The sequence below is a fragment of the Vulpes lagopus genome, chromosome 8, assembly GCF_018345385.1.
Source record: "Vulpes lagopus strain Blue_001 chromosome 8, ASM1834538v1, whole genome shotgun sequence".
Lineage (NCBI taxonomy): Eukaryota > Metazoa > Chordata > Mammalia > Carnivora > Canidae > Vulpes > Vulpes lagopus.
The window spans coordinates 2,899,987-2,905,824 of NC_054831.1; positions in this window are offsets into that span (position 1 = coordinate 2,899,987).

Below are 5,838 nucleotides of genomic sequence, written 5' to 3' on the forward strand. Positions count from 1 at the left end.
AGGGAGCCTGCTTCTCCCTCTGCCTGTGTCTCTGCCTTTCTCTGTGTGCCCCTCATGAATAAATAAATACATTCTTTAATAAAAAAAAAAAAAGATATCACGCCCATTGGTATCTCTGTAATTGGAATAGGCACCGGGCTGGGGGACTGAATCAAGGAGGCTTCTGGAGGAATGGGCCCTCTGAAAGATGAGGCTCGCCACGTGGACCGGGAAGAAGGAGCCAAGGAATTAGAATTTTATTTCCAGAAGCTCCATTGAATGGTTTTAAAGAGGGGAGTGACTAAGTTTTCTTTCTAAAAGAAGCTTCTGGCTCTCATTGAGCTCGTGGGAGGGGAGCCAGGCAGGGAGTCAAGAAGACCAGTGAAGAACCAACCCATGGTATTCCTTCTGTTCTGGAACACTGCCCTCCTTCTCCGCCTGGCTAGCTCTTGTTTTCCTAAACTTAGACACCACTTGCTCAGAGAGGCCCCACAGTCTGGGAGGTGCAGGTGTCCCTCAGCGGCTTCACTGGTGTTGTATGCTTCCCCCTTCGTGGGGCTGGAGACTCCTGCCACTGCCTGTTTCCCTAAGTCCAGCTCCTGGGCTCCTCCTCTGCCATGGTCCCCATCCTTCTATCCCCTCCCCCTCCCCCAGGCTGTCACACAACAGGTGGCCAAAACCCATCAGCTTGATAAGTATGGCAGGCACTTGTTGCAGGAGTCCTGGCCAGAGAAGATAAGACCTTGGAGCAGGGCAGCAGGTGAAGGTGCAATTAGAAGGACTCGAAGGCTTGTCTCACTCACCAAGGGGCCACTCCGTGCAGGACGGGCTCCAGCGCCCAGTGCTCCACGTCCCACCATTGTGGTAAACGCAGCCACCTCTAGCTCCATGTCACCGGCTGCCTTGTGCCTTCACCTGATGCTTATTTCAGGCCTACTGGATTGTTAACTCCTGTACTCAGTTGTTAATCCCTTACGGTGCCTAATTTATGAATGGAATTTTATCCTAGGTATGTATGTGTATGAGAAAACAGTCTATGCGTCGTTTGGTAGAATCTGTGGTCTCAGGGGGGGGTTCTTGGAACATATCACCTGCAGATCAGGGGGGACTACTGTAACCCCGTTTCATAAATGCAGAAACCGAGGCACAGAAGCAGTCTGCCTGACATGGAAGGGCTGGGATTTGCCCCCAACCAGTGCACCACGCCCCTTAGCAGCGGGAAGTGTGTAAAGTTGACCTGCATGCTTCTTGAAGAAGCAACCTGTCATCATCCAGGGCTGCTTCAGAAATGGAATGTGTTCTAGCTTAAGCACAAGAGATGGAGAAGACTGGAGTGCTCACAGAAGCCGGGGAGGCCAGCTCTGGGGACTTGGGGGCAGCATGAGGAGCTTGTCCTATGTGGGCCTCTTGTTCCTAGTGGCTCCATCTGAGTCTTGGCCTCTGGAGGCTGGCCAGGTCCTCCCAGAGGCCTCCTTGGAGCTGAGGTCTGGCCTCAGACACACCTTTACAATCCAGGCCATGAAAGGGGCAGCTCCTTCCTTCCAATCTCATGTTCTCTGGGAAGGCTGGCTGGGTTGGGATCACACAGCCACTGTGGAGGTGGGCAGAGGTTCAGCTGAGAGCCTCCCAGAGGGGAGCAGGTGCCAGAGGAAGACCAGGTAGACAATTCACCAGGTGTCCTTCGCACCCCCTGCACCCTTTGTCCGCCCTCTGTTTTCAGCTAGGCCTGTCTCTGGACATACAGGCTGCATGGCTATCCCAGAGGCTGTCCTGGCTTGCCCCGCGGCTCACCGACCTGGACGACACAGCGCTGGCAAGCCAGGAACCTGGGCACCCTTCAGCCTAGGGCAGCGTGCCAGCTGATTAACAACGCCTGTTGCAAGGGCCAGGGTGTGAGGCCTCCTGGGCAGGAGAAGGGCCCTCTGCTGGTAGAGCCCCGGAGGGGCAGCCTTCCCTAGCCGCCAGCTCCATGTTTTCTTCTCGCACTTGCTGTGGATGGAGCAGGGCTCTCCTGCAGCAGCGGTACCCCATCGGGGTAGACATTCCTGGCTCTGTGTTTCCGTGAGAGGTAAAATCTACAGCCTGGATGAGTTGACATGAGAGCCAGGCCCACAGGGTCCAGAGCTCTTGCTCTCCTGCCTTGTACTGTCCTGGCAAGACCTTCACAATGTTCCCAAGCCAGCCCCTTGCCTGGTTTGGGAAATAGCCCTGGAGATAGTCGATATGGAGTAGATGTGGGCCGAAGGGTCTAGCTGAGCCCTTAGCTGATACCTGTTCCAACCTGTTCTGTGCTGTTCCAGGCTACTCCGAGGTGTGCATCTTGCCCTGCAGCCAGGCCTGGTTCCCCCAGGAGCAAAGCCCAGGGCACTAGAGAGCAGGCCTTGACACACACAAGCCCTTTGTTCCTTTTTTTTTTTTTTTAATATCTTATTTATTTATTCATGAGAGACATAGAAAGAGAGGCACAGACACAGGCAGAGGGAGAAGCCAGCTCCTCACAAGGAGCCCGACATGGGACCCGATCCCAGGACCCCAGGACTACACCCGGAACTCAAGGCAGATGCTCAACCACTGAGCCACCCAGGCGTCCCAGGCCCTTTGTTCCTATGGGTTTTCTGAAATCTATTCCAACAGGTCAAGAACTATATGATGAGCATCTATCAAGGGCGGAGAGCCTGAAAAGGACAGTGTAAAACTGTAAAGCCTGGTCCCCCAAAGCATGAGCTCCCCAGGGAACTACTAGTAGGTAAATACCACAGATGGGAGGGGGGAGGTGTCTAACCGATGCTTGAGGTTTGCTCTGCATGGAGGAGACGCGTCTGTCCCACTGGATTTTAGAGGCTAATGGGAGGAGAATGCTGGGGAGCAGCTCTGCTGACCATACCCCTTGCCTTGGAATCCAACTGGAGAGGCTGCAGAGGCTGACAACAAAACCCAAGGCCTTGCTGGTGCTTTCTGTTGCCTACGGTGGAGCCAGGGGTACTTAGAGACAGCTTCCATGTTTCTAAAAAGCTTTATTGGGGCTTTCAAGGTGAAAATGCCCTGGATCTAATCTGGAGAGGGGAAGTTGAGGCAGAGATGAGCTCAGACAGAGTGGCTAGATGTGATTATGGGCACCTGGGCGAGTTGTCTTAACCAAGACCCATGGGCAGCTTTGCTGACCCAGTTCTAGGATCCTCCGTGGCATGAGGGAGGGGGCAGGCTCCATGCCCTTGGGCCAGATGGGAGCTCTGATGATGATGATGATGATGATGATGATGATGATGATGATGATGTATCCAGACAGCAGACAATTAGAGTCTAAGTACTGTGACTTTAATTACATATCTGGTATAATTAACTTTTGACTGCTCTTATAACTAGCCCCCAGGGAAAACATCAGTTTCCTTTTATTCCTTCGAAATATAATAAAACGGGTCTGTGACAGCTGTCCTGGAAAGGGACTGAGACAGAGTGGTGTTTTAAATATTATAGGATTGAGATTTTCTTCATTCACCCTAAAGCAACACTGGGCACATTTTAACAGGGGTTGTGCATTGTGACTGGGATGGAGACATTTTTTTTTAAGATTTTATTTATTTACTCATGAGAGATGTACAGAGAGAGAGAGAGAGACAGAGACACAGGCAGAGGGAGAAGCAGGCTCCCTGCAGGGAGCTCGATGCGGGACTCGATCCCAGGACCCCGGGGTCACGACCTAAGCTGAAGGCAGACGCTCAAGCACGAAGCCACCCAGGTGCCCCTGGAATGGAGACATTTGTAAAGGATCCTCTGGCCCCCCTGCTGCCCCTGCAGGCTGTGCTCATGTGATTCTTCCCGCCTCCAGGCTGCCCATGAGATCAGGCCCCAAAGCTGGCAAAGCTCGGAGTGAAGCTGACTTCCTCCAAAGCCTTTTGCTTATAATTTCTTGCTGAAATGTATGGAAATGGCCACCAGCCTATATCATTTCATATTCTTTTGTATTAGTCCCTTACCAAGGTTGATTCATATTTTCAGGTGTTTCTAGGCTGCTGATGCAAAGTGCTACCTTCTAAAGTTAGTTCTGGGGACGCCTGGGTGACTCGGTGCTTGAGCATCTGCCTTCAGCTCAGGGCGTGATCTCAGGGTCCCAGGATTGAGTTCTCCCTCTGCCCAGGTCTCTGCCTCTCTCTCTCTGTATCATGAATAAATAAATAAAATATTTTAAAAAATAGTTACTTCTGGTAGAAGACTTCAATAGTAGGAATGTGTGCCTGCGTGCATGCATGGGTGTGGTGGGTGTGTGCCCATGGACGGTAGACTAAATAATAGCCTTGTCCTAGTTTCTGGAACCTATGAATGTGTTGCTTTACATGCAGATATGACCAAGGTGGGTGCCATCAGGTCAGGGCTCATCGTGGCCCATCCTCAGGGAGTCAGAATGCTGAACCCACCCTTGCAGTGAAGTCCTGCTGCCTTTGACTTAATATTTTGTAGCGTACCTCTAGTTTTCATTATTTTAGGTATCTGACCTTGTCCACTTCGGTGAGTGTTCCGGGCAAAACGCTACAGAACACTGTTTTCCCTCAAACATAATAGAAAGTGTTTACTTGTTAGAGTCTATATAAACACTCCAGTGGACAAGGCAGCAATAGGATCAGGAGCAAACTTACCACGTTCTGAGCATTTATGAGTCCAGGGTCGCACCCTGACTCTGCATCGCGGGCCGCAACTCCTAGGACCACATTGGAGTCACCCAAGGCAGTCTCATCTCCGTGTCGAGCCCTTCCTCTCATGGCCACTGCTCTCTCTGGCTGGAGACCGGAGTGAAGAGCTAACATTCTGGTGACGGTGACTCCTTTCCAAACCACCATAACTAAAACCCTATTCCAGAACTCTGGTGACAACAATGCTGTGACACCTAGGAGTGAAGAGAAGGAGCCACCATTCAGAGTGGACCTGGGCCGCTTCTGGCTCTGCTGGCATCAGAGGACCCAGCACAACCCCTTAGGAGGGTAATAAAAGTCCTACAAGGCTTACCTTTTTTTTTTTTTTTCAGATTTTATTTATTTATTTGAGAGAGAGAGCGCGCAAGCAGGAGAGTGGCAGAGGCAGAGGGACAAGCAGACACCCCCAACCCTGAGCAGGGGCTCGTTCCAGCCCCGAACGTGGGGCTCCATCCCAGGACCCTGGGATCATGACCTGAGCTGAAGGCAGACGCTTCACCAACTGAGCACCAGGAGCCCCAAGACTTACCTTCCTTAGATGCAGAATTCCACTCTAGAGATGGGCCTGAGGAAGTAATTCCAAAACAGAAAAAGCCCTGGCACAAAATAGTCACTGTGCGTGTATGATAGAACCTGGGGGGATCCCTGGGTGGCACAGCGGTTTGGTGCCTGCCTTTGGCCCAGGGCGCGATCCTGGAGACCCGGGATCGAATCCCATGTCGGGCTCCCGGTGCATGGAGCCTGCTTCTCCCTCTGCCTATGTCTCTGCTTCTCTCTCTCTCTGTGTGACTATCATAAATAAATAAAAATTAAAAAAAAAAAAAAAAAGAACCTGGAAGCGACCTCACACACTCGGTTAGGGAACTGGTAACTGACCCAGCGATGCAGCTTGATCATTATGCAGATTATGTAGAACCACGAACATGCTGATTAAATGAAGCAAACAATGCTCAAATTGTAGAAGCTGTAGAAATTCAATGCCTGTAATTCTAAAAAAGACAAATAGATGGGCAGAGACAAATAGATGTTCATTTTGTAAATGAACAAAAATGAACATGATTGGGGATCCCTGGGTGGCGCAGCAGTTCAGCTCCTGCCTTTGGCCCAGGGCGCGATCCTGGAGACCCGGGATCGAATCCCACATCGGGCTCTTGGTGCATGGAGCCTGCTTCTC